Source organism: Globicephala melas, chromosome 1 (genome assembly GCF_963455315.2).
Source record: "Globicephala melas chromosome 1, mGloMel1.2, whole genome shotgun sequence".
Classification (NCBI taxonomy): domain Eukaryota; kingdom Metazoa; phylum Chordata; class Mammalia; order Artiodactyla; family Delphinidae; genus Globicephala; species Globicephala melas.
Genome location: NC_083314.1, coordinates 116,015,036 through 116,030,897, shown reverse-complemented (window position 1 = coordinate 116,030,897; position 15,862 = coordinate 116,015,036).

Sequence of the window (15,862 nt, the reverse complement as noted above, 5' to 3'; positions counted from 1 at the left end):
AACCAGACAATGATGTAACAAACAAAAAAAAAAGAAAACTACAGACCAATATCACTGATGAACATAGGTGCAAAAATTCTCAATGAAATACCAGCAAATAGAATCCAACAGCACATTAAAAGGATCATACACCATGATCAAGTGGGATATTTCCCAGGAATGCAAGGATTCTTCAATATATGCAAATCAATCAATGTGATACACCATATTAACAAATTGAAAGATAAAACCATATGATCATCTTAATAATGTAGAAAGAGCTTTTGACAAAATTCAACACCCATTGATGATAAAAACTGTCCAGAAAGTTGGCATAGAGGGAACTTACCTCAACATAATAAAGGCCATATATGACAAACTAACAGCCAACATCATTCTCAGTGGTGAAAAACTGAAACCATTTCCACCAAGATCAGGAACAAGACAAGGTTGCCCACTCTCACCACTATTATTCAACATAGATTTGGAAGTTTTAGGCACAGCATTGAGAGAAGAAAAAGAAAAAAAAAGAATCCAAATCAGAAAAAAAGAAGTAAAACTGTCACTGTTTGCAGCTGACATGATACTATACATAGAGAATCCTAAAGATGCTACCAGAAAACTACTAGAACAAATCAATCAACTTGGTAAAGTAGCATGATACAAAATTAATGCACAGAAATCTCTGGCATTCCTATACACTAATGATGTAAAATCTGAAAGAGAAATTAATGAAGCACTACCATTTCAACTAAAATAATAAAATACCTAGGAATAAAGCTACCTAAGGAGACAGAAGACCTGTATGCAGAAAATTATAAGACACTGATGAATAAATTAAAGATGATACAAAGAGATGGAGAGATATACCATGTTCTTGGATTGGAAGAATCACTATTGTGAAAATGGCTATAATACCCAAGGCAATCAACAGATTCAATGCAATCCCTATAAAACTACCAATGGCATTTTTCACGGGGATAGAAGAAAAAACTTCACAATTTCTATGGAAACACAAAAGACCCTGAATAGAAAAAGCAATCTTGAGTAAGAAAAACGGAGCTGGAGGAATCAGGATTTCTGACTTCAGACTATACTACAAAGGTACAGTAATCAAGGCATTATGCTACTGGCACAAAAACAGAAATATAGATTAATGGAACAGGATAGAAAACCCAGAGATAAACCCACACACCTATGGTCAACTTATTTTTGATAAAGGAAGCAAGAATATACAATGGACAAAAGGCAGCCTCTTCAATAAGTGGTGCTGGGAAAACTGGACATCTACATTCAAAGAATGAAATTAGAACACTCCTTAATACCATACACACAAATAAACTCAAAATGGATTAAAGACCTAAATGTAAGGCCAGACACTATAAAACTCTTACAGGAAAACATAGGCAGAACACTCTATGACATAAATAAAGCAAGATCCTTTTTGACCCACCTCCTAGAGAAATGGAAATAAAAGCAAAAATAAACAAATGAAACCTAATGAAACTTAAAAGCTTTTGCACAGTGAAGGAAACCTTAAACAAGACAAAAGGACAACCCTCAGAATGGGAGAAAATATTTGCAAACAAAGCAACTGACAAAGCATTAATCTCCAAAATATACAAGCAGCACATGCAGCTCAATATCAAAAAAACAAACAACCGAATCCAAAAAATGGACAGAAGACCTAAATAGACATTATTGCAAAGAAGATGTACAGATTGCCAACAAACACATGAAAGGATACTCAACAACACTAACCATTACAGAAATGCATATCAAATCTACAATAAGGTATCACCTCACACTGGTCAGAATGGCTATCATCAAATAGTCTACAAACAATAAATGCTGGAGAGGGTGTGGAGAAAAGGGAAGCCTCCGGCACTGTTGGTGGAAATGTAAATTGATACAGCCAGTTGAGAGAACTGTATCAAGGTTCCTTAATAAACTAAAAATAGAACTACCATATGACTCAGCAATCCCACTATTGGGCATATACCCTGAGAAAACCATAATTCAAAAAGAGTCATGTACCACAATGTTCATTGCAGCACTATTTACAATAGCAGGACATGGAAGCAACCTAAGTGTCCATAACAGATGAATGGATAAAGAAGATGTGGCACATATATATAATGGAATATTACTCAGCCATAAAAAGAAACAAAATTGAGTTATTTGTAGTGAAGTGGATGGACCTAGCATCTGTCATACACAGTAAAGTAAGTGAGAAAGAGAAAAACAAATATCATATGCTAACACATATGTATATGGAATCTAGAAAAAAGAAAAAAAGGTTCTGAAGGACATAGGGGCAGGACAGGAATAAAGATGTAGAGAATGGACTTGAGGACATGGGTATAGGGAAATGTAAGCTGGGACAAAGTGAGAGAGTGGCATGTACATGTATACAATACCAAATGTAAAATTGATAGCTAGTGGGAAGCAGCCACAAAGCACAGGGAGAACAGCTCTGTGCTTTGTGACCACCTAGAGTGGTGGGTAGGGAGAGTGGGAGGGAGACACAAGAGGGAGTAGATATGAGGATATATGTATACGTATAGCTGATTCACTTTGTTGTACAGCAGAAACTAACACACCATTGTAAAGCAATTATACTCCAATAATGATGTATGAAACAAAAATACTTTTGGTCTTATTGATGATTTTAATAGAATTACTGTAGTATGTTAGTGGTCTGGGAGAGTACAACTAGGGCCTCCCAAGGTGGGGGTGAAGTAAACCTGGGAGGAGAAAGGAGGCGTGTAAGCACTCAGAAGTTCATCCTATAACCATATAAAAAAATTCTCTTGGCTCTACCTTTATATACTTCTAAATTCTATTTCTACATGTGTCAGTGCTCTTACTTTGTTTCTCAGTGGTGTAAATCTGGCCATGACCTGCCATGAGAAACTATTAAAATGCTGGTATTCTATTTAATCTATTTATATAATGTATTATGTTAATGTATTTCCTAAAAACTAAATGAGCTTTTCTTTCTTGGTATTGTCCTGACATGTTTAGTGTATTTATTGTTTAATTTAGAATCCAAATATTTTTAAAGATTTTGGCAACTAAAGTATTCTTATTTTAAGATTGCTAAGATTTTTCTCATTTTGGTTAAAGTTTACTTTGGCAAGGATCAGCAATAGAGGTTTTCTTGCTTCTGAAATGATTTTGTAGTTTTTCGTCTTATTTGATGTCCTGGAATAGATATTAGTATATTGGAAATACATATTTCTTAGAACACTGAAACTGTCTGAGCCAGGAATCCTTTTGCAGATATTTCTTTGATATTGAAGCTGAACACATTATCAAAGAAATTGATATTAGCAATTTGCTTTTCTGCAATAAACTTTTTTTTTCTAGAACATTAAACAGCTTATTGAAATATTCAAATTTTTAACATACATTTTCAAAACCAAAATATACGATGTAAAAAATAGCTTCATCTATGTTGCTCTATTTTCTTATTTATAATTTACTGGCTTGTGTTTTATCTTTTCAAGTTAATTAGTTTGTTTTCATCTTTGTTATTTATTCTCTCTTGTTTTTTCTTGCAATTTTGTTGTTGCTATTGTTGTTTCTTATGTCTTAATTGAATTATAAATATTGATTTTAATTGCATTGTTTAATAAGTAAGATATTAAACAGAGTGTTTTGCCTCTGAATACAGATTTGAGAGCATCCCATACCTTTAACTATCAAGGTAGTTTATTCTCATTATTTTCTATATAGTTTGTAATTATATTTTAATTTTTTAATCTAAATGCTACTAGAAAAGTTTTTAACCTCATTTTATTTATTTACATATATGTTCTTATTTCTCCTTTCATTGAATGGCAGTTATATAATCTTCACCTTTTCACCTTGTAAAATTTTCCTTCTTGCCTAGTCTATGGCCAATTATTATAAAAGGTTCATGGACTCTTGTAATGAAGGTATAATTTCTTAAAGGTGAAAAATTGATCAATTATAGTGTTCATCAAAGCACTTTTCTATCTAAAATTCTATTTTTTCTAACAATAATCAATATCCCTGATTATTTAATTTTTTGCCTAATATCATCCATATCTTGTCTGATGCCATGTTAATTATAAATCTGCTGATTATCATTTATAAATAAGGGCAGTACATGGATTTGAGCCTAGATGTTGGAAGAATATATATCCAAAGATATAATGTATTAGAGATGTTGTGTATGCCTTTATAATTCAAATAATAGGGACATAGATACCAAAAAAAATCAGAAATCAAAATTATCTGTAATTATCTATATTTTGTCTACAGCATCTATGTTCAGAGTGTAGAAATAAAATACCAGGTGACATTTAATGTGAAAGGCAACATCTTGTAGTTTTAGAAATTCCTATAACAACTTAACTTTGAAAAAGATTCTTACATGAGACCCTGCAAACAAAAAGTGAAATAAAACAGAGTTTATTAATGAGACATATCTTCATCCTTTTAACAAGTCAATTCAGTTTCATAGAAATGATGGAAAGTTGACAGGCTCGAGAAAGTGTTTTTTTTTTTTGTTTTACTTTAAGTCCTCTCATTTATGAAATAGATCTCATTAATTAAATAGAACAGTAACAACAAGAACAAAACAGTAAATGAAAAATAAAGCTCTTCTTTTTTTTTTAAGTTGTCTTGGGGCAATCAGCTATTTTCAGTGGCTGGTTTTGTAGTAACAGCTACTACTTATACCAATGATGAGACAGTGAAAATCCAAATTTAGAACATTCACACTAAAGTTCAGTGATGAGACAGTACCTGTCCAACATAATTTTCATATCAATGAACCCAGACAGGGGTTGGCTTTTTTTAGTTTTTATGCTATAGAACAATGGTGAAACTGTTATAAAAAGCTCCTGCTGCTACTTCTGAGGTAGCTGTGTTGTAGTTTAAAAAAAAAAAAAAAAGCTTTAGAACTAGAAGGAATTTTGAGATTTAGTTCTGACACTACTAACAGTTTGACATTGAGAAAGTCATTTAACCTTTATGTTCTTGTTGTGTTATTTGTAAAATGAGAAACTTCTGGAAAGAGAAAATAAAATTTAATGAGAACCTCTTTTTCTGGACACAATATCAGTAGCTCTTCATACATTGTCCTATGTAATCTACACAATGATCCAAGAGTTATGTGTGATTATTCTCAATTTATAGATTTAGAAGTTAATATTTCTAGAAGTTAAGAACCAAGCTTAAGGTCAAAGAGCTACTAAGAATTTAGGTCCAAAATGTAGTTTGACTCTAAAACCATGCTCTTTTCTCTGTGTTTATTATCATGATTTCTGCAACTAAAACTTTGTATGGGGTTCAAAACTACTAATCTTTCTTCAAATATATTCTCTGAGAGGATGGTATATAATGTAGAGAGTTGAAAATCTCCAAGGAAAAATACTAAGTAAATCTAAAATACTGGCAATATCATTACTTCATAACATTTATGTACCATGGAAATTATAGTAGTAGTGGTCAAAGTAAAAGATTATTGACTGTAAATGGTTTGGACCTGTTAAACTTCTGGTCTGTAAGATACTTCCTGAACTATGGGGTTCTAACCAGCTTGTAACATTTTTATTACAACTACCTATAGTTTTCACTAAGACTTGGAATTTAAATGCTATAGTGTTTTGGGGGGGGACCTTCAAGATGGTGGGACAGTAAGATGTAGAGATCACCTTCCTCCCCACAAATACATCAGAAATACATTTACATGTAGAACAACTCCTACAGAACACCTACTGAATACTGGCAGAAGACCTCAGACCTCCAAAAAGGCAAGAAACTCCCCACGTAGCTGGGTAGGGCAAAAGAAAAAAGAAAAAGCAGAGACAAAAGAATAGGGATGGGACCAGGCCCTCTGGGAGGGAGCTGGGAAGGACTAATAGTTTTGACACACTAGTAAACCCCTTCACAGGCAGAGACGTGGGGTGGCGGGAGAGGAAGCTTCAGAGCCACGGAGGAGAGTGCAGCAATAGGGGTGTGGAGGGCAAAACAGAGAGATTACTGCACAGAGGACCGGTGCTGACCAGCACTCAGCAGCCTGAGAGGCTTGTCTGCTCCTCTGTGGGGGCAGGGAGCTGAGGCTCGGGCTTTGGAGATCAGATCCGAGGGAGAGGATTGGGGTTGGCTGTGTGAACACAGCCTGAAGGGGGCTAGTGCATCACAGCTAGACAGTAGGGAGGCCGGGAAAGAGTCTGGACTTGTCTACGAGGCAAGAGACCATTGTTTCAGGGTGCATGAGAAGGGATACAGAGAACCTCCTAAACAAGCTTCAGAGAAGGGTGCGAGCCGTGGCTATCATTGTGGACACCAGAGACGGGCATGAGATGCTAAGGCTGCTGCTACAGCCACCAAGAAGCCTGTGTACAATTACAGGTCACTATCCACACCTCCCCTCCCAGGAGCCTGTGCAGCCCACCAATACCAGGGTCTTGTGATCCACGGGCACCTTAGGCTGGTGTAACATCACACAGGCCTCTGCCACCGCAGGCTTGCCCCGCATTCCATGCCCCTCCCTCCCTCCTACCTGAGTGAGCCAGAGTCCCCTAATAAGCTGATTCTTTAACCCCATCCTGTATGAGCAGGAACAGACGCCCTCAGGCCACCTACATGCAGAGACGGGACCAAATCCAAAGCTGAAACACAGGAGCTGTGCAAACAAAGAAGAGAAAGGGAAACCTCTTCCAGCAGCCTCAGGAGCAGTGGATTAAATCTCCACAATCAACTTGATATACCCTGCATCTCTGGTATACCTGAATAGACAATGAATCATCGCAAATTGAGCAGGTGGACCTTGGGAGCAAAGGTAGCTCCCAAAGTAGCTTTGCTTTTACCATTTGTCCTAGGGTACTGCCTCCATGTTTTGGGGTTTTTTTTTTAGTATAGTTTTAGTACTTCTTATCATTGGTGGATTTGTCTTTGGTTGCTCTCTTCTTTCTTTCTTTATTTCTTTTTAAAATTACATGTTCATTTCTTAAAATTTAATAATTATTTTTTTATTTTAATAACTTTATTTTATTTTGTTATTATTAATGTTTTCTTTCTTTTCTTCTCCCTTTTATTCTGAGCCATGTGGATGCCAAGATCTTGGTGTTCTGGCAAGGTGTCAGGCCTGTGCCTATGAGGTGGGACAGGCGAGTACAGACATTGGTCCACCAGAGACCTCCCAGCTCCACATAATATTGAAGGGCGAAAATCTCCCAGAGATCTCCATCTCAATGCCAAGACCCAGCTCCACTCAATGACCAGCAAACTACAGTGCTGGACACCCTATGACAACTAGCAAGACAGGGACACAAATCAACCCACTAGCAGAAAGTTTGCCTAAAATAATAATAGGGTCACAGACACCCCAAAACACACCATCAGATATGGACCTGCCCACCAGAAAGACAAGATCCAGTCTCATCCACCAGAACACAGGTACTAGTCTCCTTCACCAGGAAGCCTACATAACCCACTGAACGAAACTTAGCACTGGGGGCAGACACCAAAAACAATGGGAACAACGAACCTGCAGCCTGTGAAAAGGAGACCAGAAACACAGTAAGTTAAGCAAAATGAGAAGACAGAGAAATATACAGCAGATGAAGGTACAAGGTAAAAACCCACAAAACCAAACAAATGAAGAGGAAATAGGCAGTCTACCTGAAAAAGAATTTAGAGTAATGATAGTAAAGGTGATTCAAAATCTTGGAAATAGAAAGGAGGAAATACAAGAAACATTTAACAAGGACCTAGAAGAACTAAAGAGCAAACAAACAATGATGAACAGCACAATAAATGAAATTTAAAATTCTCTAGAAGGAATCAATAGTGGAATAACTGAGGCAGAAGAATGGATAAGTGACCTGGAAGATAAAATAGTGGAAATAACTACCACAGAGCAAAATAAAGAAAAAAGAATGAAAAGAATTGAGGACAGTCTCAGAGATCTCTGGGACAACATTAAACGCAGCAACATTCGAATTATAGGGGTCCCACAAGAAGAAAAGAAAAAGAAAGTGATGGAGAAAATATTTGAAGAGATTATACATGAAAACTTCCGTAATATGGGAAAGGAAATAGTCAATCAAGTATAGGAAATACAGAGAATCCCATACAGGATAAATCCAAGGAAAAACATGTCAAGACACATATTAATCAAACTATCAAATATTAAACACAAAGAAAATATATTAAAAGCAGCATGGGAAAAAACAACAAAAAAGATACAAGGGCATCCCCATAAGGTTAACAGCTGATCTTTCCGCAGAAACTCTGCAAGCCAGAAGGGAGTGGCAGGACATATTTAAAGTGATGAAAGGGAAAAGCCTACAACCAAGATTCTTCTACCCAGCAAGGATCTCATTCAGGTTTGTTGGAGGAATTAAAACCTTTACAGAAAAGCAAAAGCTAACAGAATTGAACACCACCAAACCAGCTTTACAACAAATGCTAAAGGAACTTTTCTAGGCAAGAAACACAATAGAAAGAAAACAACTACAAAAACAAACCAAAACAATTAAGAAAACAGTAATAGGAACATACATATCGATAATTACCTTAAATATAAATGGATTAAATGCTCCAACCAAAAGACATAGAGTGGCTGAATGGATACAAAACCAAGACCCATACATATGCTGTCTACAAGAGACCCACTTCAGACCTAGGGACACAGAGAGAATGAAAGTGAGGAGATGGAAAAAGTTATTCCATGCAAATGGAAAACAAAAGAAAGCTGGAGTAGCAATTCTTGTATCAGACAAAATGGACTTTAAAATAAAGACTATTACAAGAGACAAAGAAGGATACTAAATAATGATCAAGGGATCAATCCAAGAAGAAGACATAACAATTGTAAATATTTATGCACCAAACATTGGAGCACGTCAATACATAAGTCAAATGTTAACAGCTATAAAAGGGGAAATCAACAGTAACACAATCACAGTAGCAGACTTTAACATCCCACTTTCACCAAAGGACAGATCATCCAAAATGAAAATAAATAAGGAAACATGAGCTTTAAATGATACATTAAACAAGATGGACTTACTTGGTATTTTTAGGACATTCCATCCAAAAACAACAGAATACACTTTCTTCACAAGTGCTCATGGAACATTCTTCAGGATAGATCATATCTTGGGTCGCAAATTAAGCCTAGATAAATTTAAGAATATTGAAATCCTATCAAGTGTCTTTTCTGACCACAGTGCTATGAGACTAGATATCAATTACAGGAAAAAAAAATCTGTAAAAAATACAAACATGGAGGCTAAACAATATACTACGTAATGACCAAGCTATCACTGAAGAAATCAAAGAGGAAGTCAAAAAATACCTAGAAACAAATGGCAATGAAAACACAATGACCCAAAACCTATGGGATGCAGCAAAAGTAGTTTTAAGAGGGAAGTTTATAGCAATACAATCCTACATTAAGAAATAAGAAACATCTCAATTAAACAACCTAACCTTACACCTAAACAATTAGAGAAAGAAGAACAAAAAAATTCCAAAGTTAGCAGAAGGACAGAAATCATAAAGATCAGATAAGAAGTAAATGAAAAAGAAATGAATGAGACAATAGCAAAGGTCAATAAAACTAAAAGCTGGTTCTCTGAGAAGATAAACAAAATTCATAAACCATTAGTCATATTCATCAAGAAAAAAGGGATAAGACTCAAATCAATAGAATTAGAAATGAAAAAGGAGAAGTAACAACTAACACTGTAGAAATACAAAGGATCATGAGAAATTACTACAAGCAACTATATGCCAATAAAATGGACAACCTGGAAGAGATGGACAAATTCTTAGAAAAGCACAGCCTTCTGAGCCTGAACCAGGAAAAAATAGAAAATATAAACAGACCAATCACAAGCATTGCAATTGAAACTATGATTAAAAATCCTCCAACAGGTGGGAGGGAGGGAGACGCAAGAGGGAAGAGATATGGGAACATATGTATATGTATAACTGATTCACTTTGTTATAAAGCAGAAACCAACACAACATTATAAAGCAATTATACCCCAACAAAGATGTTAAAAAAAAAAAATCCTCCAACAAACAAAAGACCAGGACCAGAAGATTTCAAGGCAAACTCTATCAAACATTTAGAGAAGAGTTACCATTTATCTTTCTCAAGCTCTTCCAAAATATAGCAGAGGGAGGAATACTCCTAAACTCATTCTATGAGGCCACCATCACCCTGATACCAAAACTACACAAAAAAAGAATACTACAGGACAATATCACTGATGAACATAGATACAAAAATCCTCAACAAAATACTAGCAAACAGAATCCAACAGCATATTAAAAGGATCATACACCATGATCAAGTGGGCTTTATCCCAGGAATGCAAGGATTCTTCCATATATGCAAATCAATCAGTGTGATACATCTTATTAACAAAGTGAAGAATAAAAACCATATGATCATCTCAATAAATGCAGAAAAAAGTTTTGACAAAATTCAACACCCATTTATGATAAAAACCCTCCAGAAAGTAGGCATAGAGGGAACTTTTTTCAACATAATAAAGGACATATATGACAAACCCACAGCCAACATCGTCCATAATGGTGAAAAACTGAAAACATTTCCACTAATATCAGGAAAAAGACAAGGTTGCCCACTCTCACCACTCTTATTCAATATTATTTTGGAAGTGTTAGCCACAGCAGTCAGAGAAGAAAAAGAAATAAAAGGAATTCAAATCTGAAAAGAAGTAAAGCTGTCACTATTTGCAGATGACATGATACTATGCATAAAGAATCCTAAATATGCTACCAGAAAACTACTAGAGCTAATCAATGAATTTGGTAACATAGCAGGATACAAAATTCATACACAGAAATCTCTTGCGTTCCTATACACTAATGATGAAAAATCTGAAAGAGAAATTAAGGAAACACTCCCATTTACCATTGCAAAAAAACAATAAAATACCTAGGAATAAACCTACCTAAGGAGCCAAAAGACCTGTATGCAGAAAATTATAGACACTGATGAAAGAAATTAAATATGATAAAAACAGGTGGAGAGATATACCATGTTCTTGGATTGGAAGAATCAACATAGTGAAAATGAATATACTACAGAAAGCAATCTACAGATTTAATGCAATCCCAATCAAACTACCACTGGCATTTTTTCATAGAACTAGAACAAAAAATTTCACAATTTTTGTGGAAACACGAAAGACCCTGAATAGCCAAAGCAATCTTGAGAAAGAAAAATGGACCTGGAGGAATTAAGCTTCCAGACTTCAGACTATACTACAAAGCTACAATAACCAAGACAGTTTGGTACTGGCACAAAAATAGAAATATAGATCAATGGAACAGAATGGAAAACCCAAAATAAACCCACACACATATAGTCACCTTATTTTTGATAAAAGAGGCAAGACTATACAATAGAGAAAAGACAGCCTCTTCAATGAGTGATGCTGTGAAAACTGGACAGCTACATGTAAAAGAATGAAATTAGAACACTCTCTAACACCATACACAAAAATAAACTTGAAATGGATTAAAGACGTAAATGTAAGGCCAGACACTATAAACTCTTAGAGGAAAACATAGGCAGAACACTCTATGACATAAATCACAGCAATATCCTTTTTGACCCACCTTTTAGAGAAATGGAAATAAAAACAAAAATAAACAAATGGGACCTAATGAAACTTCAAAGCTTTTGCACAACAAAGGAAACCATAAACAAGACCAAAAGACAACCCTCAGAATGGGAGAAAATATTTGCAAATGAAGCAACTGACAAAGGTTAATCTTCAAAATTTACAAGCAGCTCATGCAGCTCAATATCAAATATCAATTTGAAAAGCAAACAACCCAATCCAAAAAATGGGCAGAAGACATTTCTCCAAAGAAGTTATACATATTGCCAACAAACACATGAAAGGATGCGTGACATCACTAATCATTAGAGAAATGCAAATCAAAACTACAATGAGGTATCACCTCACACAAGTCAGAATGACCATCATCAAAATATCTCTAAACAATGAATGCTGGAGAAGGAGTGAGACAAGGGAACCCTCTTGCACTATTGGTGGAAATGTAAATCCATACAGCCTCTATGAGGAACAGTATGGAGGTTCCTTAAAAAACTAAACATAGAACTGGCAATCCCACTTCTGGGTATATACCTTGAAAAAACAATTCAAAAAGAGTCATGTACCACAACGTTCATTGCAGCTCTATTTACAATAGCCAGGACATAGAAGTAACCTAAGTGTCCATCGACAGATGAACGGATAAAGAAGATGTGGCACATATATACAATGGAATATTACTCAGCCATAAAAAGTAATGAAATTGAGTTTTTTGTAGTGAGGTGGATGGACCTAGAGTCTGTCATACAGAGTGAAGTAAGTCAGAAAGACAAAAACAAATACTGTATGTCAACACATATATATGGAATCTAAAAAAAAAAAAAAAAAGGTCATGAAGAACCTAGGGGCAGGACGGGAATAAAGATGCAGACCTACTAGAGAATGGACTTGAGGACACAGGGAGGGGGAAGGATAAGCTGACACAAAGTGAGAAAGTGGTATGGACATATATACACTACTAAATGTAAAATCGATAGCTAGTGGGAAGCAGCAGCATAGCACAGGGAGATCAGCGCTGTGCTTTGTGACCACCTAGAGGGGTGGGATAAGGAGGGTGGGAGGGAGGGAGACACAAGAGGGAAGAGATATGGAGATATATGTGTATGTATAGCTGATTCACTTTGTTATAAAGCAGAAACTAACACACCATTGTAAAGCAATTATACACCAATAAAGATGTTAAAAATTAATAAATACATAAATAAATAAATACTATGCTATTTGGAGGCTCCTTCCTTGGTTGTCTTCTATAGATTTTAGTAGACCTGAGACTGTGAAGTGATTTGTAGTTCCTCCAAGATATTTATTTAAAATTTAAAAATTTAAAACTTTCAAATTAAAACATCTGTGAATTTCTTTTTCTAGGAACAGTTGAGTAACTGGTACCGCATCTGCTATCCTTCTGTAAATAGCTAGGAAAAATGGATTGATTTATGGTAAAAAGATTGCTAGGAGTTATAAATATTTTGAAAAATAAAAGACTATTTTCTTTTTTCTTATTTTAAGAGATAATTGACTTTTGAAGCAAAAATATTAGTATATTGACATGTTTATAAAAAATGTAGAAAAAATGTGTAACAGAGAAAGAACAAAGAATAGGAGTATAAAAACAGAAGTATATGATTGTGAGGTTCTTACATATATGTCAAGTAATTTAATATATTCTGAGGGAAGGTTGTAACAGGTAAAATTCCATATTGTAAACTGTAGAACACTCAATAAATTAAAAAAAACAGTTAATAAGGAGATCTAATAGAAAACTAAAATATGCTCAATTAAACCAAAAGAAGTCAAGAATGGAGTAACAAAAAGAAAAAAATAATAAAAGGTAAGATAAATTAAAAAGTATTAAAAGGAAGATTTAATCTCAAGTTCCTTGATAATTTCATGGAGTGTAAATAATCTAAACATGAATAAAAAGCCAGCAATTTTCAAATTTGGTAAAAAAAATACTCAACTATATGCTTTTACAAGAAACTACTCTAAATATACATATAGATAAAAGTAAAGGAAGGAAAAATTGTATACCATATAAACAATCATAAAAAAATTGGCGTGACTATTCTAGTATCAGACAAAATAGATTTCAATACAAAAAATATTACAAAGACTATATATTAGAAAGACTCAAAAAGGTACTTTTCATAATAATAAAGTGGTCAATTCATCAAGAAGACAAAACCATCTTAAATGTGTATGAAATGAATAACAGAATTAAAAAAAGTAAAGCAAAACCTTATGGAACTAAAAATGAAATAGATACAAATATAGTAGAAGATTACAACAATATCTTTCAGTAACTTACAGAACAAGTAGATCGGAAACCAGCAGGAATATAGTTGCCTTGAACAGTGTTGACTAAATTCAAAGTTACATAGCAGTATAACGAAATGCACAGAATACTCAAAATTTTAAAGTATACATAGAACATTAACCAAGAAAGACCATACCTTAGGACATAAAACAAGCCTCAATAAATATAAAAGTTTTGATACAATACAGAGTATGCTCTCTGATCCTAACTGGATGAAATTAAAATTTACTAGCAGTGAGATAACAGACTTGGAAATTAACCCACATTTATTTAACCCATAGGCAAAGAAAAAAATCTGGAAAAAAAAATTAGAAAACATTCTAAATGGAATGAAATGAAAATACACTATGTCAAAGTTTGTGAGACACAACTAAAATAGTGTTTAAAGAGAAATTTAAAACTTCTATTACTTACATAAGAAAAAATAGAAAGTTTAAAATCAGTTTTTCAGCTTCCACTTAAGAAGGTGAAAATGAAGAGTAAATTATATGCAAAGTAAGTATCAATAAAAGGAAGAGAATAATAAAGACAAAAGCAGAAATTAATAAAATTTAAAATGGACAAATAACAGAGAAAATCGATGAAACAACAAACTGGGTCATTAAAAAGATTAATAAAGTGGATAAACTCTAGTTGACTAAGCCAGAGAGAGAGAAAGAGAGGAAGAGACAGAACATGTATCTAAACAAATGAGGAGCCATCACTAGAAATATTACATGTAAAAGGGAATATTATGAACAAACTTATGCTAACAATTCTATGACTTAGAAGAAATAAGGGAGTTTTTGGGAAAAACTTAAATTATTGAAACAAATATAAGAAATAGAAAATCAGAATAATTTTCTATCTGTTAAAAATACTGTGTTTGTAATAAGAAACTTTCACATAAGAAAAACCCAGGCCCAGTGGTGTCACTGGTGAAATCTATCAATCACTTAAAGACAAAATAATGACAATCTTCAACAGACTTTTTCATAAAATAGAGAAGAAACACTGCACAACTCATTTTATGAGGCTAGCATTACCCTAACAGCAAAATCAGAAAGAGGCATTTCAAAAGAAGAACTGGGTAGGAGGAGGAAGAAAAGAAAAGAAAAGAAAAGAGAACAATCTCATATCATTCCAGAACCAAGATAAAAAACATCTTAATGAATGTCATCAAATTAAATTCAGCAATATACAGAAAAGAAAATAAATCAAGATCAAATGAGATTTATCCTGGAAATGCAAGGCTGGTTCAACTTTCAAAAATCAATCAATGTAATTCAGTATGACATAATTAGTAAGAAAATCCATATGATTATCTCAAAAGAAGCAAGAACGCATTTGACAAAATTCAATACTCATTCCCAATAAAACTCTTAGCAAACTAGGCGTAGAAGTAAACATTTTTAACTTGATGAAAGATATTTACAAATAAACCTATAGATAACCTTTTACTAAGGAAACTTAAGAAATACATAGGAGAAGCAGTCATCCTGTGACCTGCCGCCCCTCTCAGGAATTGCCTAATCAGTGCACTGGGCCGGGAACAATCCCTTGTATGGAAACTGGGTACCAAGTTGTCACTTAGCCCAGATTCTTTTTCCTTAGTAGAAGAAACTTTCCCCTTGTTCTGGATATGTAGTGGACTTTCTTGTATTGCTTAAGTATGTACATTATATGATACCTGGCCATCTCCACCAGTATATCCACCAGGAGGGAAATGGGGTCTTGCCTGCAGCACAAAAGTGGTGTGTGCAGTCCATTGCCCTACATCACCTATTTGGAGGAGCCCACCGACCATGTGAGACCGGTAAACACTGCAGATGCTGATCTTGCTGTGTCTATTCTCTCCTTTCAGTTAGTAAAGCATTGTTCCTACCACTGATTGTGTGTTGAGTACTCCTTAGCAACTCTGAACCTATAGAAGATGCAGCAG